Genomic DNA, 25166 nt, shown 5'->3' with positions numbered 1-25166 from the left:
AAGCTTGAGCTTCTACTGCTTGATGAAGTTAAGAGAATCTACTTTGAGTGATGAATGATTAAATGAGATCATGCATATAAAGTATTTTGTAACATTTATGTAAATTTCATTTAAAAAAACAACTCTGAAAAACAGAGAAGCAGACTTGAACACATGGAAAGATATCCTAGTTTCTAGGTAGGATGAGTCAGCAGTTTTAAGATATCCGCTCTCCTCAAGCTCATTCATAAATTTAATGCACTTTGAATAAATATACCAACAACCTATTCCATGGAGTTTGACAAATTGCTATTGAAGCTCACATGAAAAAAAAAACATGCAAAAATCGCCAGGAAAACACTGAAAAAGAAAACCACGTGGGAAACCTTGCCCTACCAGATATTCACACCTCCTTGAAAGCCTGTCTAATTAAAACAGGGGGGTTCTGGCACATAGACAGACAGATCCACCAGGCAAATGGTACAGAAATTCCAGAATCAGACTGAAATACATATCGCTTGGCTTTGTGGGGCAATATCTGTACACAGTTGTACTGTCATGAACACTGGTTTTTACTGTGCTAAAATCTGAGCAGCACTTCAAGATAATCAGTGCACGGAATGGAGACCCAAGAGGAGCTGAGTCTGGCTGTGTAACAAGGACTGCTGTGGCGGGGCTTGTCACAAGACTCTGCCTACTTTTATTTTTTTCTGTTTATTTAATTAGCAAGAATGTGGAGAGGAAGGGTCCCCAAAAAAGCAGAGCGCGAACCCGGGGCCGCAGAAAGGGTACATGGGGGCAGCAGAAGAGTGGCTCCAGGGCAGCAGAAGCAGGGACCTGGGACAGCAGGAGGGGTACATGGGGCAGCAGGAGGTGAGGTCCCCATAGAAGGAGGGGAAGCCAGGGGCAGCAAGAGGCAGGATCCCCAGAGAAGCAGGAGAGGGGACCTGGGGCAACAGGTTATAGAGTCCGCATAGAACATAGGGAGAATCTAGGGCAGCAGGAGGGGAGAGTTGGGGCAGCAAGAGGCATACAGCATGCAAAGGGATGGTTGATACCCTAGTTGTGGCTTTCACCAGCACCCCGCAGGGGCACCGGAACCCCCAGAGGGCCTCTGCCTTGCTATGGCCCACGTAAACCGCATGCTCTGCAGGTATTTCGTTCAACACCCAGCTCATCTGTAAAATTCCTTCCTTGACCCCTTTGAACCAACCCATATTTTTACCATATGTTCACATGTAAGTGTTTAATTCAGTTTAGACTATCAGTCCCACGAGATAGACGCTGTCTATAACTTGGGGTGCCCCTTTTAGCACCTGGCATTATTTTTATATACTTCCCACAGCCTTCAGAGTTACTCAACCATTAGCAACTAGTTGCTGATTGATCATCAGATTTATGTTGACATTAATTACAATACAGTAAAGAAAGAAATTAAAATGCTGAAATCATATCTGACACAAAGTGACATAACTGGATACTGACAAATATCAAAAAGTAGATGTGTACCAATTGTTGCATCTAAGTGGTGGGTACTTAGATGTTCAGCAGACAAATCATTCCACTTTGCCCTTTGAAAGTTTTCATATTAAAGAGTTAAGAAAATGATAGAAACATTCTTGGCTTCTTACTGACAAACGGTTTATTTGTGCTTGGAGTGAAGAGGAGAGCTATAGCCCGTAGGCCTAATGACAGGTCACTGAGTCTTGACAATGCTATAAAGACCTGAATTTTGGTTCATTCCATAAAACAAGATGAGAGGAACTGATCGATGAAAACATAAGTTGGGGGGGCAAAAACGGAAACATTTGACTGAGATGCCATGACCTTGAATACACACACTCCCAAACCACAGCCACACAAGTGCATTCTGAAATTAGAAAACAAGCTTCGAGCAGAGCTAGCCATACAGTCTATCGTCATGTGGATAGGAGAAAAGAACAATAGAAAATGCGTGCTGTGTCACTCAAGGAGATCACTTTCCAAAGGGTAGGGAAACAGACAGCCCCTCTTGATTATGCCCATCAACAAAAACATTGAACACAGCATGGGAACTAGGGAAAATGCCATGGCAGCCAAACCAGCTCTGCCTCCTGTGAGACGACCTGCATAAACCCAGAATTTGGATTTTCCTCAAATTGGAGCCAGTAAAATGACCAAACTAAGCAGCAAGCCACACTACATTTTGATAGATACTTTAATCTAGGATTTGGCGTAAATTAAAATAAATGTGCATGCATTTCTACTATAAGTGCTTTTGAAAATGTGCCATAGCTACTCAGAACCTACAGAGGCCAGTGGCCAGGGGCAGGGAGCATCTTCTGCAAGCACTCGGCATTGCTGAGGTTTTAGCCAGGCTGAGCTGCAGCAGAGTGAAAAAGCAGTAGAGCGGCTAGGAAGCACATAATCACAAGCTGCACCGCAGCCAGGACCAGGAGCAGACCTGGCCCTGTCATGCCCTCCACCTAAGGATCTGTGCAGACACGGAGAGGCAAGTGGTAGAGTCATGGGAACCACGCACACCTCTCCCACCAGGCCACCATCAAGATAATGATTTATAAAACACACTTCTTCCAGAAATCTCAGCTTGGTGGCAATCTTGTCAACAAGATGAAGACAGCAGTAAGGAAATCTTTATTCCAGACGTGTTTTTTCTCCCCCTCCCCCCCCATGAGGATTTCTTCCTCGAAATCTACTTAATTATGCCTCCATAAGCACAATAATTACCTGCTGTCGCCAGTTCTGAACACTCATGGGAAGGGCCCTCCACCATTTTTTGAAAGAGTTTTCAGAAGAATTATCTTACCGAGCCTTCCAGAAGTCTTAGGCAGAATGGTTATCAGCTCCTTTCATTCAAGGCCCACCAGAGTGAAGTGAGCCAGAGGCTGAGTTCACATGAATTATAAATGTTTTCTGGTGCCAGCCTCTGACCCCTCATCCAGGAATCCTTCCGCTTTGCAGCACTGCCTTGGCTGCCTTGGTCTGCATACACTTCTTCTACATATACACTAAATGCCACTTAACCTTAATGAATATAAAATACAGTTTTCAAAGTCAGAAAGTCTTTGAAACCCAGGAGCTGAAGACACAGACTAGAAAAGAACAATGGGGCAATGGAAGGGAAAAACAGAAAAGCACAACAGATTCCAAATGACACTCCTGCCACTGGGGAGGCTGCTGGTTTCCAGTTCCCACCATAAAGTTGCTTTCTTATTCATTAAGCTTCAGAAATCCTAAACGGAGAGTTGTGAAGGAAGAAGTCACTCAGAATAAAGGTACCCCAAATTTCGTACAAGCCACCCGGCCAAATCTGTGCGTCTGCTGCTGCATTCAACCACCCGGTCCATGGTGCTGGATCACTTCATTACAGACAAATGGCAAGTGCTCTCTCACCCCTCTCCACATCTCCCCGTTAAACTCTGGACCCTGGTGTGCCAGACCCCCACCCCCTATGGGCACAGCCAGCCAAGCCACAGCTCCTCTGGAAAAGCCTCTGGGGTCTTCTGAGATGACTCATTCAGGAGTGCTGTTCTCACAAACCATACACAGGACATGGGGTCAAGATTACCTGGAGTTAGCAATAAAACTGGGGATTTGTTATTTCTGACCTGGGCTCCCTCAAGGTTGTCTCCTGTGGGTTGCAAAAAGGATGATTTAACCTCATTTTCTTCCCTATCACAGAGAGAGGACGCATTAAAAGACCAGAAGAAAGGCATGACAGATATTAATAATATGCCTCCTGGGGCTTCATGGGAATTAATATTTTTAAGGGCTTTGAAATGAGAAACACTAAATTAAATGTTGCTACACCACATTAAGGTTTTGTTTCAGAACAAGAACGGCTGAGGCAATAGCCCCATAGGTTGAGAGAGGAGCAGCAGGGGAAGTATATGATCACTTGGGGGTTTAAGACCATATCAGCTGGGTATATAAATGACAAAGCAAGTCCCTAAAATACTGCCTATTGTGCTGGACATTGCTACTGACAGATGTAATAAAATAAACACATGGAAATTTAGGAGGATTCAATAGAGGAAGAGAATAAAAGAATGAACTGAAGGGGGAGAAGATGGCGGCTTAGTAAGACGCGCGGGTCTTAGTTCCTCCTCCAGAAAAGCAACTAAAGAAAGAGAAACAATAAGAAACAGCTCCCGGAGTCACGACAGAGACCAAAAAGACAGTGTACCCCATTCTGGAACGGCTGAACGGGCAGGGAGAATCCACTGCGGTGAGATACCCGAGGGGCGCGCGTTTTCCCGGCCAGGGCGGCTGGCGACTGGGGTCCCCTCCACGCACGTGGCTCCCCGGTCTGACTGGGAACGTTGGAGAGCGGGGCCCTCCCGTCACGCTTGGCATCTCGGGCCAGCTGGGCAATTTGGACCGGCACTCCCCCAAGCCGCGGCGGCCAGCGACCCCCGCCTCCACGCGTGGTTTTCCGGGCCGACTGCCCCGCAGACAGACGACCACCACGAGCGCCACCTACTGGGCAGGAAAAGAAAAACAGAGCCCAGAGATTCCACAGAAAAACCTTTCAACCAGCTGGGTCCCACACCCAGGGAAATCTGATCAAATGCCCAGACACCAGCAGAAAATAATGGATGACGCTCGGAAAATTGAAGATATGGCCCAGTCAAAGGAACAAACCAATAGTTCAAATGAGATACAGGAGCTGAGACAACTAATGCTGAATATACGAACAGAAATGGAAAAACTCTTCAAAAACCAAATCAATAAATTGAGGGAGGACATGAAGAAGACATGGGCTGAACAAAAAGAAGAAATAGAAAATCTGAAAAAACAAATCACAGAACTTATGGGAGTGAAGGACAAAGAAGAAAAAATGGAAAAAACAATGGATACCTACAATGGTAGATCTAAAGAGACAGAAGCTACAATTAGTGAACTGGAGGATGGAACATCTGAATTCCAAAAAGAAACAGAAACTATAGGGAAAAGAATGGAAAAACTTGAGCAGGGAATCAGGGAACTGAATGACAATATGAAGCGCACAAATATACGTGTTGTGGGTGTCCCAGAAGGAGAAGAGAAGGGAAACGGAGGAGAAAAACTAATGGAAGAAATTATCACTGAAAAATTCCCAACTCTTATGAAAGACCTAAAATTACAGATCCAAGAAGTGCAGCGCACCCCAAAGAGAATAGACCCAAATAGGCGTTCTCCAAGACATTTACTAGTTAGAATGTCAGAGGTCAAAGAGAAAGAGAGGATCTTGAAAGCAGCAAGAGAAAAACAATCTGTCACATACAAGGGAAACCCAATAAGACTATGTGTAGATTTCTCAGCAGAAACCATGGAAGCTAGAAGACAGTGGGATGATATATTTAAATTACTAAAAGAGAAAAACTGCCAACCAAGACTCCTATATCCAGCAAAATTGTCCTTCAAAAATGAAGGAGAAATTAAAACATTTATAGACAAAAAGTCACTGAGAGAATTTGTGACCAAGAGACCAGCTCTGCAAGAAATACTAAAGGGAGCACTAGAGTCAGATACGAAAAGACAGAAGAGAGAGGTATGGAGTAAAGTGTAGAAAGAAGGAAAATCAGATATGATATATATAATACAAAAGCCAAAATGGTAGAGGAAAATATTATCCTAACAGTAATAACACTAAAAGTTAATGGACTGAATTTCCCAATCAAAAGACATAGAATGGCAGAATGGATTACGACCCAGCAATACCACTGCTAGGTATCTACTCAAAGGACTTAAGGGCAAAGACACAGACGGACATTTGCACACCAGTGTTTATAGCAGCATTATCTACAATTGCAAAGAGATGGAAACAGCCAAAATGTCCATCAACAGATGAGTGGCTAAACAAACTGTGGCGTATACCTATGATGGAATATTATGCAGCTTTAAGACAGAATAAACTTATGAAGCATGTAATAACATGGATGGACCTAGAGAACATTATGCTGAGTAAGTCTAGCCAAAAACTAAAGGACAAATACTGTATGGTCCCACTGATGTGAACCGACATTCGAGAATCAGCTTGGAATATATCATTGGTAACAGAGACCAGCAGGAGCTAGAAACAGGGTAAGATAATGGGTAATTGGAGCTGAAGGGATACAGACTGTGCAACAGGACTAGATACAAAAACTCAAAAATGGACAGCACAATAATACCTAAGTGTAATGTAACTAGGTTGGAACACTGAATGAAGCTGCACCTGAAATATGGTTTTTTGTTTGTTTGTGTGTTTGTATTTTTTGTTTTTATTTTTTTTCTTTTTCCTTTTTATATATATATTTTTTATTAGTATTATTATTTTAATTCTCTTCTCTGTATTAACATTCTATATCTTTTTCTGCTGTTTGGCTAGTTCTTTTCCTAAATCGATGCAAATGTACTAAGAAATGATGATCATACATCTATGTGATGATACTAAGAATTACTGAGTGCATGTGTAGAATGGAATGATTTCTAAATGTTGTGTTAATTTCTTTTCTTTTTTTTGATTAATAAAAAAAAAAAAAAAGAATGAACTGAAGGAAAGAAACAAAGAAATACTACACTTGGATCAAGGAAAGAAAATGCAGCTCAAAGTTTCATTTCCTCTACAATGACGCACCAAAAGTCACCTGGTAACATTATAAAAACGCTGATAAAGCTGAGCGTCCTGGCCATCAGCCTCTGTGTCCCTATGGCATATCTCTATTTCTCTTCAGGAAAGGAGAGACAGAGGGTCACGGGGACTATGGGAGGGGCCTAGGCTGGTCCCCATGGCTCCCTCACAAATTTTACCAAAGCAAGCAAGGAGCCTGAAAGGGCCTGAAAGAGCAAAGGTGCCACTGTGAAGTTTAGGGACTCTGGGGGCTTCTGGATAAATGCCCCTTAGGAGGAGAATGCGTGGAAAAACTTAGCAGATGGGCCTGAAGCAGCAGGGACAGGACAGCCTTGTGATTTCTCCAGGACTCCAATAAAGTTCATTGATGTCTCACTCAACTGGGTAAATACAAATAATGGTATTTCCATCCTTCAGTCTTTCTACAGCATAAGAGAGGTCCAAGAAAGCAACATGCAGAGCTGATTAGAATATACATTATTCTAAGCATAATGTTAGAATGCAGGCCAGTGCTGTCTCAGGCCCAGGGTCTTGCAAAAGTTTTGTCTCCATCCCTCTTCTTCCCAAGCAGGAGCAAGGGCTTTCAGGGCAATACTGGGCTGAGAGGAGGGCCAGCCTGCACAAAGGACAGCCGTCCAAGATGGCAGCCCCATGTGGGATATAGTAGGCCCCTGGCAGACCAGAGGCTTTGTACCACCACCCCCAAAGAGCTGCCGTTGTTGCTCAGCCCTAGTTTGCCACCTTACTCTCTTAAGGATATTAGGATGAAAAATGAACAAGTGAAAAAAGCCAAGGGAAAAAAACACAAAGAACAATGGCAAAATGTTAATTTGCAGTTTGTATGAGAATAAACAATATGGTCTCTGTGGGAATAAATCATGAAAATATACCCTTTGCCCTCTTCCCATGTCCCATACCCAGTACCATTTGACGAGCCAATTAAGGACATCAAAACTCCAGAGTATTTATTGAAAGATTTGAACAGTGCTGATGGTGCGTCTATCATTTATCCCTGACAGGTATTAGGAAGGATAACTTCTGTATCTTCCCTGAAAACCTGCTCTTCCTCCTCTATACAAATGAATGGTGCCACCCTACACCCAGCTGGACAAACAGAAACCCAATCACCACCCTTAAAACTTTCCTCCCCTACACTGTCTCCACATTCAATCGATCACCTCATCCTATTGAGTCTAACTAAATCTTATATCCTGATTGAATCCATCTACTTCTATTATCCAAGCCAAGCCACCTCTGTCACCAGCACCAACAATTCCACCTCCACCATCACCACATCACCACACCATCACCACCAACAACTCCACCTCCACCATCACCACATCACCACACCATCACCACCAACTCCATCTCCACCATCACCACATCACCACACCATCACCACCAACAACTCCACCTCCACCATCACCACATCACCACACCATCACCACCAACAACTCCACCTCCACCATCACCACATCACCACACCATCGCCACCAACAACTCCACCTCCACCATCACCACATCACCACACCATCGCCACCAACAACTCCACCTCCACCATCACCACATCACCACACCATCGCCACCAACAACTCCACCTCCACCATCACCACATCACCACACCATCGCCACCAACAACTCCACCTCCACCATCACCACATCACCACACCATCGCCACCAACAACTCCACCTCCACCATCACCACATCACCACACCATCGCCACCAACAACTCCACCTCCACCATCACCACATCACCACACCATCGCCACCAACAACTCCACCTCCACCATCACCACATCACCACACCATCGCCACCAACAACTCCACCTCCACCATCACCACATCACCACACCATCACCACCAACAACTCCACCTCCACCATCACCACATCACCACACCATCGCCACCAACAACTCCACCTCCACCATCACCACATCACCACACCATCGCCACCAACAACTCCACCTCCACCATCACCACATCACCACACCATCGCCACCAACAACTCCACCTCCACCATCACCACATCACCACACCATCGCCACCAACAACTCCACCTCCACCATCACCACATCACCACACCATCGCCACCAACAACTCCACCTCCACCATCACCACATCACCACACCATCACCACCATCACCTCCACCACAAGCACCACTGTACCTCTACCATCATCACTATCACCACCACCAACGCCATCTCCTCTACAACCACCATCCTCACCACCACCACCAATTCCACCTCTACCTCCACCGCCAGCACCACCACTACCAACTCTACCTCCACCATCACCAGAATCACCATCAACTTCACTTCCACCACCAACTCCACCTCTACCACCACCATCATTATCTCCTCCTCCTCCCTCTCCTAACTGCCCTCTTGTCTTTACTTGGCTCCCTCCCCTCTAAAGGATGGATCACTGTAATAATCTCCCAACTAAATCTTCCAATCTCCTGTTAATCTTTCTAAACCCATTCTCCAAAACTCAACATGTCTTACATTTGTTTATAAACCTTTACTGGCTTCCCACTGACTTACAAACTCTTCAGCATGACCCATAAGTCCTGCAGGATCTCCAACTTTACCTTTAGACATAACCTCTGACAGTCTACATTCTAACCCAAAAAGTATCTTTTGAATATGGTGCACCTCACTGTGTCCTCACCTACCTAAAAGGTCTGCACACAACTCTCTTCCCATTTTCCCTCTACTCCCAACACCATGTTTAGCATGGATTTTTCCTGAACATGCTTCACATTACAGGATAAACTGTACTCTGGAAATCCTTCTCTGGTATTCTCCTGGAAACTGGGTTGAATATCTGTGCTGAATGCTCCAGGCCCCCTTTCACATCACCTAAGTGTCTTGATGCTATTGTTTATTCATCTGTCTTCCCTTCCTCTACCTCCCTCCTGTCCTGACTAAAGCTCTGTGAGGGCAGAGACCACAATTCTCTGCTTAGATAGCAACCTTAGGTAAGCACAAGCCTGGCACACAGTTGGCACACCACAAATACTTGTACATGAACGCATGAACAAATGAAGAATAGTTATTTCCCACTAGAGTTTGCAAAGTCTGATGAACTTCTCCAAAAAAGAGGTGTTGGGGAGAAAGGGGTGAGATTTCTTTGAAAAATTAGTTCTACTCGATTGGAATGCAGCAGCGAAGCAAACCTTTCACTGCAGGGCCCAGTTCCCTGGGCAGACAATTCACAGCCCTGATGAACTGATTTGCTGCCCACAGCATGTAGGCCCTGGGCAGACACTGGAAGAAACGCCAGGCCCCTGGGTTTAAACCACAGCACCCAGCAAATCTCATACAGTTCAATATAAACCAACATTTTCTAATGAGCGGGCACCATCAGCTTCCACAATATACGAGGGAGGTGACAGCACCCCAAGAGCTTCTTCATCTGTCTGATGGGAAGAAGTAGTATTGCCTTCTGTGAGGCAGAAGGAAAAGAAATTTGCTTTGTAACTGCCAAAATGCATTTGTCTTTCAAGGTTTGTAACTGCATGAAAAAAATGAAAAGACATTTTGTTCTTCAAGACAGGGATATGGAAAACTGGCAGCATTCCGCCAGAAATCTGGTCAGTGACTATAAGGAATCTTTCTGAATGTAAAGATTAAGGAGAAAAGAAAAACAAGGTGAAAATTAGATGGTGACAGGGCCAAAGGAGTTTGCGAGATGACTGACTTGGCATATGAAATGGCTCCAGTAAAGCAACACTGAACTCTGGTTCCACTTTCTTCGTTTCCTGTGGCCAGAGGACCAAGGGGGACGTAACAGCCAGCAAGGCCTCCCACCCAGATCAGGCCCACATCGACCAAGCATTGGTAACCCTGGATGCAGCAATCCACGGAAAGGATGCTCTCGCCTCTTCACTCTTTAGCCTATTCAGACACATCATGATTGTTTCTGGATAGACTCTGCTGAAGGTGCTGCCACCCATTCAGCATGACAGCCCCAGCACTGGAGTAGCCAATGTTCTCATGTCTTTACTTGGCCCCCTCCCAACTCTGGACTGCTCTGACTGCTTTTTCTTGGCTCTCTCTCTGACCTGTCCTCCTGCATCAATCTTTAAATGTTGCTGCTGCTCAGGCTTGCTTTTCTCGCTTGTGTGGTGCAGCACTTTCAAGAACAAACTTTTGACCACATCTCTCACCTGACCCCAGGCCTGCCTGACTCTTCTATATCCCTTCACTCAATCCCTGGTAGCCCCAGCACTCAGTCACCCAAGTAAGAGTCCCCAGAACATGCTCAGCTGACCCTTGATGTAGCTCTCCAACATGGCTCCACTGCTTCTGTCCTAGACAGACCCTCTCCAGGACTGCTCCCTTCTATCTGAGCCTTGTCTCTTAGCGCACACCTGTTGGGCCACTCACCTCCTGAAACACCTCTGAGGATGTCCTCTGACTCCAAGACAGCAAGCCCATGCCCTACAGACAGGCACATGCCCTGTGTTCAGATATCAGGTCCTCCCTGCAAGTCTCTCCTCCTGCTCTCACCATGCCTCTCAGGACGCTGTGCCTGCTGGCTCCTCCACTGCACCCAGACAAATGCACACTCCATCTTCCTAGTGTACTTGCCTGCCCACACCCAGAGCCCACCACAGCTTGGCAGTTTCCTCGGGGCTTCAGGGCCCCCTTCACATGCATCCCACATGCTACAAGTTCTTCCCCAAATGCCACAGTTGTTTAAGGGTAAAAAAACTCTCAAGTTTCTTTGTATCCCTATCTCTAAATACAACAGAATTACCCAAAAACTGTGTGCAGCAGGAAAAAATGGATGTTGGGTTAAAGAGTTGTTTATCTGAACCATACTAACTTGTATTGATATACTTTTTACCTTAAATTAGCAAAAGTAGTCTCCATTATGTCAATATAATTTTTTTGTCCCAACATATTATCATTGTAAGACTGGTTTTCCTCAAAATCCCTTTAAAAAATAAAAATAAAACTATCACTTCTAAGTTGAATGAAACACTTAAGTCCTTGAAATGAAAAAAGGAGATCAGTGTTCCCATCTATAATAAACCTGCCCTAAGAGTCCACCTCGCCCTTGAAGGAATTCCCAGTTTCAGAAAGCAATGCTAGCACTCCCATAAATACGGTGACTGAAACTTCGCAAGGTATTTGCAGTTCTTCCTAATGTTGGGGCATAGATACAGAATCACATTACTGTGTTTTAAAGTCACATGGAAGAATTCTTCTCTGTATGGTTATATGGCACTCGAAGTGCTGCACCTCTAGCAACTCGCCCTTCCCTCAAAGCCCCACGTGAGCAGGTGCTAAGGCACAGATAGGAAGCGGGGGCCCAAGGTGGGTAGGTGGCTTCCATAGGTGCCCACAGCTAACAGGTGGCCAGGCAGCCTGGCTCCAGACCCCATGCTTCACTACCAGGCCCTCTGCCGGCCTCAGCAGAGACCTGGAGACTCAGGATGCACTTTCTCATGTCTCTGCAGGCTCTGACCTAGCCAAGGCAGGGAGCAGAAAGTCCAAAGGCACTCCTAAGTAATCCTAATGAGCTTCTGGTTTCATCTTGCTTAAAGATGACTTGCTCTCTGTGCCTCTGAGTCTCTGGCACACTAGGAGTAGGTAATTGCTTCCTCCAAGAAGGGCCAAAACCTCAACACAAGTCCCTGAGGGTTTGCCTTTATTAAGCAGTAAGGCCAAGAACTGTTTGAAGGATAGCAAGTCTATAATGGAGCTATGCGAATGCAACTACCTAAATCATTCACTTCTGCACATTTTTGCCAAACAATTTCCAAACAATACCACATTACCTCTGAAAAGATTGCTCCCCCCCCTTACTTTCATACTGGGCCACCTCCAAATGTGATCAATAACTGCTGATTACCTGGGACTCTTAGGACTTACTAACTTGCCTGGAGGGGACAGAAGAACATTAGAATTTAATGAGCTGTACAGAAGGGCTAAGGGAGGAAGAGGGGGAGGCTGGCCCTGAGCTGCCAGGATCAGCACCATTTCCGCAACGCTAGACCACGGGGTGTTCCAAGCATGCTGCCTTGCCCTGTCCAGCTCAAGCTCACAGACGACTTCTGTGTCACTGGGTCCACAGTGTTAGCCCTATGACTAAGGACAGCACGCTAGTTGAGGCCATCCCACCTTTAACCTCCACACAATGCGTCAATGAATACACAGATATCTAGTGCAGGACTTTGAGCTGAGTAGGATATAGTTATTTGCTAAATGGCTGCCAAAGCAAGACAGCAAACGATGTGGTGGGCCATGCCCCAGAGCGTGCACACCCACTCCAGATCAAGCGGAACAAGTCCACCAAGGAAACCCGCCCGCCCTGCGAACAGGATCGAGAGGAAATAACTTCCTGGTATTCTAGCACCTGAATCCATTCCGAACATAGCCCCAGGTGAGGTATCTTAGGGCACAGCAGAAGCCCACAGGGAAGTCAAGTTTTCATAATACCTCTTTATTTGGTCTTGAGCTGTAAATGCAAATCTCCAGCACTCATGGAAGCCTTTCTTACCAAGCCCATTTATTTGCTTTTAAAAGAACTTTCTAATTTCCCCGTCAGGTGGCTTTTCAAGTTCACACAAGTCCTCAAGGAGCATGAGAAACAGTCTGTGCGATTTGTTCTGACGGCCGGCTGCCACCAGCAGTAGCCCATGGGGACCAAGATAAGCTCTCAGAGGACTCGCAGCATCTCTGCTCAAAGTCGCCAGGCATCAGCTTCTCAAAAAGTTTTCAGGGACATCTATTTGAAGAATTTCACTGGCCCTTGGCAAAATGCCAGGCTTCTTTCAGCTGGGCCCTGGCAAATGGGTTCAGAGCTGTGAACATGCTGGCTGGCATGCACTTAGGAGTTACAAATGGAAATGCTGACTGGAATTCGGGCACAGTGTATTAAATCTTTTAAACATGGTACAAATTCAAAGTGACTTCTGATGTTTTCAACATCTCTTCCCAATAAGAGCAGCTTCTCATGAAATCTGTAAAATCATTGTCTCTTTCCCTTATGTATTAGTGAATAACAATTCTTCTTTACTTTCCTTAATTTGCAAAGAAAGAAGAAGAAAACTAGAATAGCTGCCTTATTATTCAAGATTCACAGACAGAATCCGTAGCTTCTAGAAGGGTCAAATCCACTTCTCTAATGAGGGGCTCTTTGTGGGCCTACGCAGCATCCCCTCCCCCGTGAACACCGGGAAGTGCCTGTCTAGAGCAGCTCTCAGCAGAGGCAGTGCTGCTCCCAGGGCACACCAGACCAGGCATGCACGTTGTCACAACGGGCACTGGGGGAGGCGCAGCGCACTACTGGCATCTGACGGGTAGAAGCCGGGGATGCAGCTTAACATCGGATGACGAACAGGATAAAGGATTATCAGACTCAAAATGACAAGTGTTGAATTTGAAAAACTCTGCTCTAAAGCAAAGAATAAACTGTTGGTTCTAATCTAATAAAGTGAAAAAAGTCAAGTGGAGAAAATGCGTATGACAGAACTGAGAGAAAGTAGGGAATGTGTGTATGCACATGTATAAACTCTTTCTTTTTTGCTTTCTTTCTTTATTTGTGTGTGTGTTATTAAAATATTTAAATATTCACCTACCAAGGGAAGGAGGAACTGGGGGGAGAGAACATAATAGAAAGCAGCTTTCTCTGAATATACCTTAATTTTTATGTCTGACTTTGGAACTATGGAACATTTTACATGTAAACTACAAAGCAATTTTTTTAAAAAAGCATACTTAAAAAATGAAAGTAAAATGAAACAAAGGATCTTAACTGTCCATCTATTTGGCCATATAACCATACAGAGAAGAATTCTTCCATGTGACTTTAAAACACAGTAATGTGATTCTGTATCTATGCCCCAACATTAGGAAGAACTGCAAATACTTTGCGAAGTTTCAGTCACCGTATTTATGGGAGTGCTAGCATTGCTTTCTGAAACTGCTGAGTGTAGTATAAGATAAAAGAAATGAGTAATTAGGTTAGTGGCAGTGAAAAATCTGAACTTTCAATGTGTGTGAAGGCAGATATAGCTGAAAAATTCTTGAGACTAAATTAAAAACTTTGTGGTCCTGAAACTGAATCACAATAGCTTATAATGTATTTCATCTTTAAAACACAGGGCGGTGATTATATTGATATTTATTTTGGTCTCCAGTGTCTTGGAGCAGCTAGAAGAAAAATCATGGAATTATAGCCCATAACAAACTTTAAAATCTGTTCTATAACTGCTTGTTAAAACGTACTTAGAAATTTGTTGCTTTCTTGTATATATGTTATATTTCACAATTTTAAAAAAAGTTAAAAAATATATATAATAAAAAACCAAAATTACAGGGCAGGGACGAGAGAGAGAGGTGAGCTAGAGGGAGTGCTGGCAGTGAGTACTCCAGTTGACCAGCTGTACTTTCTAAATACCACTTCCCACTAAAAAGAAGCAGGACCCCTTGAAGAAATGGCTGATTTTAGGTCTGGGGCAGAAGATGCACAAATTAAGCATGGAATTTACCAGATGGGAAAGAAGGCTATATGACCTAGATCGAAAGGACTCAGGAGTCAATGTAAAGTGGCTCCCATTGGCTAAAGACAAAGCAATGTGAGTTATCAGTAAGATAAATGCAACGGACCCCTGCACATTAACTAGGTGCTTAGATGCAAACACACGCACACACACACACACACACGCACATGTGTGCCTTAATTACCTTTTAGAGAAGGCCACTCATTATTTTGAAAACTGGTAAACAAATGAAAAGAAGTATTTATCCTGGCTCTCCTATATAATCCACACCCAAGTTATCCAAGTCGATGGGAGAGAGAAGTGCAGTCACAAACACAATGGAGGAACAACAGGATTCTAACACAATTCCTTTTGAAATCTCCATTGAATTAATGAGTCCGTCTCTGGTCATCACCGAGAGAAAGACATTCCTACAGGAAGGACACACCACTCCATTCTCTAAACCTACTTCAACTGGCCTGGAGATCTGGTTAAGCCTCTAGATTAGTCTACCACTTACAGGAAACACAAGACACAGAAGTGAGTGTGGATGATCACAGGGCAAAGCGGAAGCAGGAAATTGTCAAAATCCAGACTGCAGGAAGTTCTGTAGGACACCTGATTTCTCCAAATAGTAAAATGCAAGAAGAGAGACAGACATAAACGGAGGGGGCTGGGGAAGTGGGGGTGGGGAGGCAGGATGACTTCCAGATTGCTCCAACGGGTTAACAGACTGAAAAAGTAGATCCAACACTAACAGTACATTAGCCATATTTGTGTCTGATTCAAATAAACCAACTGTTATACATATTTTAAGTCATACTTATCTTTAAAGGAGGTATATTGAAATATTTACAGATGAAATTATATGATATCTGGAATTTGCTTCAAAATAATCCAAGGGAGTAGGCGTGGCACAGAGGAAAGAAGGTCCATACAAGTCAGTAACAACAGAAGTCAGAGGATGAGTATATGTTGAAATAGTCCATAACAAACTGCTTAAAAATAAGCAAATGAATATATCAAGGTACAGAAACAATCAAAAAAACAAACAAACAAACAAAAAAAACCGAGCAAACAGCATTTCACAATGTTTCCATGATAAAAAGGAGCTTTCCCAGGATCACTTTTACATGTAACTTAATGGTAAAAATTTGCTGTTTTTTCAAATTAAATCTGTTTGTATGAAGCACTTTCCCAAGGTTTAGCCAGAGATTTTAAAATAATCTGCAGAATATCGCATCTGAAAAAAATGTTTCATAAATGCAACACTGATACTAATATGTTTAGAAAAATCCTCACAAGTCTTACGTTCAAAACTAATGACAATAATGTTGGAAGACATATTCAGCATATTATAACCTGGAAACTTGTCTGCAATTAAGTGTCTGATTTCTCATTCCTGGTCTGCAAACACTGACAGGATGCTGTGCTTTCACACTCCTAGCTAAACTCTCTGGTAAAAACCTGTAATCCACTGCAGTGAATTCTTGGAACTCTGTAACCTTCTGAGTCTACAGAGCAGTTCTGGCTGCACAACCTCCTCTGATGGCATTAGATAAGTACTGACTGTCCAACACCAGAGTGAGACCCGAGCCAAAGAAGACTCCACTGCCCAGACCCAACTGGAGGCCTTGGCAGCAACGTTTCTGGAAAGAGGAGCACAGAAGGGGCCTCAGCCTCTGCACCTGCTCCAGGCCTGCACTTATCACCAGGGATTCCAGGCTCTTTGGGAGTGAATAAATGATTTATCTCACAGACCTAGAGATACTACAGCAACTCCTCTCATAAACATGTCCATTTGTTGACAAACCCCTCTGGGGGTTCAGGAGTGAGGAGACTGTACTGCTTATTCAAGGTGAGCCCACCCATGCTGAGAACAAAGCACATAAAGTCTCCAAGCCATGAAACCATCTGATACCTGTTCAAAAACACTGGAAGGCACACATACAAAATTAGAAAGCCCCCTTCTGGTACTTAATTCACTATCCTTCAGAACTGTAATAGGCCAGCTACTGTTTTGCATCAAGGCATCCAAATGTGAATTCGAGAGAAGCACTCCCTCCAGGCAGACCTGGCTGTCTGCAAGATCAGGGATGGGGCTCAGGGATGGAAGCACAGAGAAGCTGGGTATACGTCAGCACTCACTGGCCCCAGGCAGGCCGAACCCCTGAGCTGGCAAAAAGGATGGCAGAGGTGGTTCTTGCCACCGTCCTGGAGTTATATTTAGTCTCAATAACAGTAACAGGAAAAGTAATAAAAATGGGGTCAGGGAGGAATGCTGGTTGCCTTCCCACCCCCTTCTTCCCTGCAAGCAGAGCAGGCCTTATTCCACTAGAGGCTGAAAATCCCCTCAAACCAAAACTGACCAATGAAACATGAGGGGAAGTCAGCGGGAAGGCTTCTGCAACAAAATTTTCTATCTGATTAAAGAGAAGAGTTGTTCTCCCTTTTCTTTCTTTCTTTCTTTCTTTTTTTTTCTTAGATGGGCAGGCACCAGGAAACGAACCTGGGTCTCTGGCATGGCTCCTAACAAGTCTGTAGAGTGAATGGCCTGCTGAGCCACCTTTTCTTCCCTTTGAACACAACTGTAAGGATATGATGTTTGGAGCCACAGCAGCCATCTTGCCACAATGAGAAAAAAGAACTTCATTCAGAACCCTGATAACCCTAAACCATCTAAGTAACCAATCCTGGAAACAACTGCCATGAGACTTCATGATAAACCTTTCATTTGTTGAGTGAGGGTGGGGGAAAATACAATATAATGATTGAGAGCTTAGACTTTGGAGAACACAAAATCCTATATCATCAGTTTTGTGTCTCTGTTTCTTCATCTGTAAAACTACTTCATGCTTTTTGTATGGATTAAATGAGTGAATACATAGTGTGTACTTCTTTAGTGCCGAGCCCACAGCAATCACTTTGTGAGTGTTTGCTGTTGTTATTCAGTGCATGTCTTGCAACTTGTAAAAGCATCCCAGCCAATCTGATTTCCTCCTCACAGCTGACAGAGGATACTCAGTCAGCCCTTACCTTTCTGAAAGACTTTGCTGCCAAGACCATCCATTCCTAAAGTGCCTCTATTACTTTTATGTGATGTCTCTGAAATATGGCCCACCAGCCCTCTTCAAAGTCCCAATCCTCTATTTCCAGGTGCCTCCTGTTCATTGCCACACACACTCACAAGAACTAATTCCATACAACTGGCTGTGCATCCTCCTGACTGCCCTGTTTCTTTGCATTTCTTATAGAACTGAACCTACTGTCTTTTGCATACTGAATAGACACTCAATAGAAAACAAGAAAAAATAAATGTAGCTTTTGGCTACATGGCAGTAAAATTCTAAAATGTTTATCGTTTTCCATAAAATTAAAACTTTCAAGTATATAATATTTAGAACCAAAGGAGTGATGAATGAATATATAGTGAACTTTCATCAATACTACTTGTCAGTTCAGTGTAACCAGTATTTACTGAGCCTTTAAACCTGGAGCTCCAAGCACTGAGCTTCAAGGTAGAGAGTAGCTGCAAAGTCTAGAGGTAAATGCAAAGGCAGTCACACCTTTTGAAATAATACCACCAGGCATACACTCTTGTGTCACCTGCAAGAGATGGTGGAGGGTGAACTGAAGATGATGGAAACATCCAATCTCTGAATCTCCTGTAATTTACTGTTCATCTCACTTCTTAAAGCATAAATACTATGTTGTAAAGTCATTCCTTCATTCTAATGAAGAAATGTTCCAAAACAAATGAGGTAACAGTTAGAAATAATCCACATAAACCAAGTCCACCTTTCTCTAAACTTCACACAGCCAATGGTGAATCTGTGGTTATGTCTGGCACTGACTTTCCATGTTTCTTCACACACACGAGAGCACAGAATTTGACTCAATACAACTAAACCTCCACTAGGTGCACAGCCACATGCTGGTATGGGGATGGGGGCATGAATTACTGAAATGAGCTCCTTCCTCTTAATGAAATAGTTATAATACAGAAATGAGATATGCACACCAGTAAATACAAGACACAATATTATAAATGCTACAGAGGTTCAAAGAAAGAATGACTTTCGTGTGAGAGCAAACTTGCTCCTAACAAGTCTGTAGTGTGGATGCCATGCTGACAGGAACGTGTGGAAGAGAAAAAAAAGCATTCAGGAAGAGGAAACAGCATGAAACAAAAAAGGAAAAAAGCCTGGCAAACTCAGGAACAGTGATGAATTAAGTGTGATGGCAATGAAATATATAGGACAGGGAATTCCCAGAAGATGAGACTGCAAGTGAATGAGAAGAGATCGTAGAGGCTCTGGAAAGGCTGGGAAGGACCCCAAAGGTTATTCAACAAAGCAACACTATGATTAGGACCACAAATGTGAAAGAGTACTACACCAATCCCTGGAGGGGGCCTGGCCCTGCCCGAGAGGAAAAGCAAGAGAGGAGAGTGGGGTTCAGACAGGCAGGCCCTTAAATAGGCAGTAAACGGCAGAAAAACATCAGAGAACCCGATGCTGATGGGACACCAGGTTTTCAGACTATGCGATGCTCTTATAGTAGAAGCAGGAGGACAAGAATAGCAGTATGTCAAAGAAGCAAGATTCTGAGCTCTACTTTAAACAAACCAAATCCACCAGCAACATGCAAATGGTTTAAATACTTTTTCCAAAGCTTGCTAATTTCTTCAATTTTTTTAGATAGAAATATCTCTTCCATTTGACTTTGGGAATTGAAAATTTATTTTGAAACGAATAACATCTAATTCTAACCCACCATTCATAAATAATGAATTCCGTAAAAAACAGGGAGAGGAAAGAGAGTGGAAAAACCTGAGGATGAGTGTGAGAGAGGGAAACGAAGAAAGAGAAAGGGAGTAACTCTCCTCTCAAAAAAAAACGAAAAAGACTTTTTTCCTTCTGGAAGATGCTTGAGAAAAGGACGACTTCTTGGGTTAGGAATGAGAGTAAAAGCAAAGAAACTTTTTCTGAGTTCAAACATCAACTGTCCAGAAACAGAGTCTGTGATATTAGCAATGGCAAATATCAATCTACTGAATAAAACAAAACAATTTTATTTATAAAATATTTTAATGAATTGCTCTCAGGATCACTTGCAAGGAATTTAATGCAGGGTATGAGTTAAAACAAACAAAAAAACTTGGGCAGGCCACCATGGCTCAGCAGACGGAGTTCTCACCTGCTATGCCAGAGACCGGGGTTCATTTCCTGGTGCCTGCCCATGCAAAAAAAAAAAGAAAAGAAAAGGAAAAGAAAAAAGAAGACAAACAAACACAAGATAAACACTTAACTAAAGAGGTTCGTTACCCACAAGGGTAGATAGGTGTGGGGGATGACAATGCTCTGAGTATAACTTTTCAAATAGTTTAGACTTGTGGAACCACATTAAATTAAGGCATTTACAGATAAAAAGCCATAAGAAGAAACAAAGAACATCGGTAAAACTGACTTCCTAGGTAAATATAAAATCCTGTATTATTGTATTTACTGGTATACAACTGCTTCACCCTTTCCCATATGACTTAACAGATAATTTATTCGAGTGGGCATAACATGTAAAAAAGAGGTAATCTGAGACAATAACAGTATAAAGGGGGAGGAAAAGAGATAGATAGTTTGCATAATACTGAAAACAGGTTGGTACTGATCTAACTAGGTCGTTAACAGTTTAAGACATTAATGGCAATTACAAAGGTAACCACTAAGAAAATGGCTAAAAATATAGAGAAAAGGAAAGAAGGGGAAAACAATGGTATTAGACAAGATAGCAATTAAATATGAGAAAGGCAGTAATGAAGTAACTGAGAAACACTTTTCTCAATTTTCCAGAATAGACTATAAGTTAGGTCACATATCCGATATTAATAAACTTAAAAATACTGAAATCATACGAAGTATCTGTGATGATCAGGTTCTGGTGTCGACTTGGCCAAGTGATGACGCCCAGTTGTCTGGTCAGATGAGCACAGGCCTGACCCTTGCCACAAGGCTAATTCGTGGCTGGTTGATAAACCAGAGGGCTGGTGTATGAAGTCATCAGTCAGCTGACTGCATCTGTGGCTGATCATATCTGTGATCAACGAAGGAGACCCCCACCACCAAGACAATCCAATCAGTTGAAAGCTTTTAAGGAAGAAAAAGACTCTCCCTCCTTCAGCCAGCCAGCCTCTCCTGCCGGGTCTGTCCGGACCCCTCTTGGTGCTGTCAGCTGCACAGCCGGCCCTACACATCTTGGACTCTTTTGGACTCTTCCATTCCCCCTGTTGCATAAGACACCTTTATAGATTTCATATTTACAGATCTCACCTGTTGGCTCTGTTTTTCTAGAGAACCCTAACACATATCTTTTTAGACCAAAATGGAATAAAGCGACAAATCAGTAACAGAAGGAAAACTGGAAAAAAATGCAAAGATGTGGAAATTAAACAACATACAATTAAACAGCCAATGTGTAAAAAAAAGAAATCACAAAGGAAATTAGGAAACATCATGAGACAAATGAAAATAATAAAAACAGACCAAACTTACGGGATACAGCAAAGGCGGTACTCAGGGGGAAATTTATAGCTGTAAATGCCTACATTTAAAAAGAAGAAACATCACAAATCAATAACCTACTTCTAACCTAAAGAAACTATAATAAGAAGAACAAATTATACCCAAACTAAATAGAAGGAAGCAGTAAAGATTAGAACAGAGATAAATAAAAGAGAGAATAGAAAAACAAAAGAGAGAATTTCCACAGACCTATAATAAGAGATTGAATCAGCAATTAATACTTCCTAACAAAAGAAAAGTCCAGGACTGGATGGTTTCACTACTGAATTCTCCCAAGTATTGAAAGTGGATTTAATACCAAACCTTCCCAAACTCTCCCAAAAAACAGAATAGAGGGATTACTTCTTAACTAATTCTATGAGACAGCATTATCCTGGTATCAAAGTCAGATAAAGAGAGCATATGAAATAAAATTATAGACCAATATCCATTATGAGTATAGATGCAAAAATCCTCAACAAAATGCTGGCAATCCTAACTCTGCGAGTAAAATCAAGGGTGAAAGTTACTCTGGCAACATAGGATATGACTTCCAGAAATGAGCCTGACTCAGGCACTGTGGGATCGACAACGACTTCCTGACCAAAGTAAGAAATGTACTTCCTGACCAAAAAAGAAATGTAAATAATAAGGTATCAATGGCTAAGAGAGTTCAAATAGAGTCGAGAGGCTACTCTGGAAGCTACTCTTATGCAAGTCTCAGCTAGATATTGCTAATTAACAGAGTTTGCCAACCCCCAACCAACATCATTCCTGTTAATCCTAAAGAACACCCAGAGATACTACAAAAGTTGTATGTGCTAAATTTACTTTTCAGAAACCTAAAATTTTCAGATGCTTACAAAGCCAGATAAGTCCTGAAACCCAGAAGTGCCAGTCTCTCCAAGAACATCAACCAGTTCTATCTCACATGGGACGTATTGTCGACACGCCTTTTCAACATGAAAAAGTTAGAATGGTGTTCTAGTTTGCTAGCTGCTGGAATGCAATACACCAGAAACAGAATGGCTTTTAAAAAGGGGAATTTAATGAGTTGCTAGTTTACAGTTCTAAGGCCGAGAAAACGTCCCAATTAAAACAAGTCTAAAGAAATGTCCAATCAAAGGCATCCAGGTAAAGATACCTTGTTCCAAGAGGGCCGATGAAGTTCAGGGTTTCTCTCTCAAGTGAGAAGGCACATGGCAAACACAGTCAGGACTTCTCTCTCAGCTGGAAGGGCACATGGCAAACATGGCGTCATCTGCTAGCTTACTCTCCTGGCTTCCTATTTCATGAAACTCCCCGGGAGGCGTTTTCCTTCTTTATCTCCAAAGTTCTCTGGCTTGTGGACTCTGCTTCGTAGTGCTGCAGCATTCTCTGCTCTCTCTGAATCTCTCATTCTCCAAAATGTTTCCTCTTTTATAGGACTTCAGAAACTAATCAAGACCCACTCAAATGGGTGGAGACATGTCATCCCCTAATCCAGTTTAACAACCATTCTTAACTAAATCACATCAACCAGGGAGATGATCTCATTACAGTTTCAAATATACAGTATTGAATAGGGATTATTCTACCTTTAAGAAATGGGATTTATATTAAAACATGGCTTTTCTTAGGGGGCATACTTCCTTTCAAACCAGCACAAATGGGCATAACCCAAATATCTCTAAAGTTTGGGAGAAAAATCAAAGGAAGAGGGAGAGTTATAAAAGAAAAGTTAGGATTTAACAAATGAGTATGACTACCAAATCATTATATTGACATTTCTTTTTAGTCTCCAGTGTCTTGGAGCAGCTAAAACCTGAAATTGTGGAACTGTACCCACACCAAACTTTGAAATAACTACTTGCTAAAATGTACTTTGAAATTTATTGCTTTTTTGTATATATGCTTTATTTCACAATAAAAAGTGTCAAAAAAATTTTTTTAAGTTTTTTTTTTATGCTGGCAAGTCAAATGCAATAGTATATTTTTGTTTTGAGGTTATTATTAGGTTTAATCTCTGTCCTTCAGAAGCTGATATCTTCTCTCTTTAATAATAGGTAAACACACAGTTTTTAATGGCTGCTCTTTCAATACCATTTGAGTGGCCATAGAAATCAGAACTGGAGGTGAACTAAGAGCCGATAGCACTGGCTCCAACTCCCTGGTTTTATATACAAGGAAACCAAAATCTAGAATGATTAAATTAAAAAATTCACATACTTAATTAACAAATGAGAATCTCAGTTCATTGTCCAATCTAGTATTCTTTCCACTGCTTCATCTTCAACTTCTACTAATTATTAATTTAAATACTGAGTATGAATTTACAGACATCCATTTTACATTTTTATTTTAAACTTTTTTCTCATATTCCTAATACCCCTGGGGATTTTGGCTTCCCTTATTATCTAAGATCATTCAATCTATGCATTGAATTACTTTATCCCCTCAACTCCCCCCTACACACACACACATGCACACACACACACACACAATATTCTGCACCATCAGTAATGTTGTGATTGGGGCCATAATAGTCCTTTCATCTTTATGAATATCTCTTACCTATTATAAAAACCTTTTTGTCCCTTTCATTACTTTGTAGTTCAGTGAAATTATTAAAAGTAGTGAGTTTTTTCCTCTCCATTTAAAAAATTACACATGCACAAGGTAAACAATTCTAAGAGGGAGAAAGGGTAAATCATGCAAAACAAGTCTCTCATGAGTCCACATCATCAAAGCCCTTCTCCAGAGGTTGTCCGAGTGGAGATTTTGTGTATTTGATGGGCTTTAAATCCTCTCTAATCCAATAGTATATTAAAAGGATTAGACACTATGAGGAAGCAAGATTTATTCTGGGAAAGCAAGGATAGTTCAACATAAGAAAATCAATCAATGTAATACACCACAAACATAGAATGATGGTTAAAAACCTCATGATTATCTCAGTTGATGCAGTAAAGCATTTGATATAAACCAACATCCTTTCATTTAAAAAAAAGTCAAGAAAACTAGGAATAGAAGGGAACTTTCTCTCACCATATGCAAAAATTAATTCAAAATGAATCAAAGACCTTAATAAAAGAGCTAATATTATAAAACTCTTCTAAGACAACATATGGAAATATCTTTAGGATTTTGTAGTAGGTAATGGATTTTTAGATTTTACACCAAAAGAAAAAATAGATAAAATGGATTTCATCAAAATTAAAAACATTTGTGCATCCAAGGACATCATCAAGAAAGTGAAAAGACAACCTACAGAATGAGAGTGTTTAGAAACGATATATCTCATAAAAGTTTAATATCCAAAATATACACTCCTATTACTCACCAACAAAAAGCCAAACAGCCCAAGTTAAAAATGGGCCAAAGATTTCAATAGGCAATTCTCCAACGAAGATTTTCAAATGGCCAATAAGTATATGAAGAGATGTTCAACATTATTAGTCATTAAAGAAATGCAAAATAAAACTGCAATGAGATATTACTTCACTCCTACTAGGATGGTTATTATTTAAAAATTGGAAGCTATTTAACTATTGTAA

General features: G+C 42.1%; 1 protein-coding gene across 4 annotated transcripts in view; it reads right to left on the bottom strand.

Annotated features, from left to right (window-relative positions):
* RPTOR (regulatory associated protein of MTOR complex 1) overlaps positions 1 to 25166 on the bottom strand; it is a 516265-nt gene that overhangs the window by 313155 nt on the left and 177944 nt on the right. The gene's annotated exons all lie outside the window — the stretch shown is intronic.

This window comes from Tamandua tetradactyla, chromosome 6 (assembly GCF_023851605.1).
Source record: "Tamandua tetradactyla isolate mTamTet1 chromosome 6, mTamTet1.pri, whole genome shotgun sequence".
NCBI lineage: Eukaryota > Metazoa > Chordata > Mammalia > Pilosa > Myrmecophagidae > Tamandua > Tamandua tetradactyla.
This window is presented reverse-complemented; position numbering and strand designations above follow the sequence as displayed.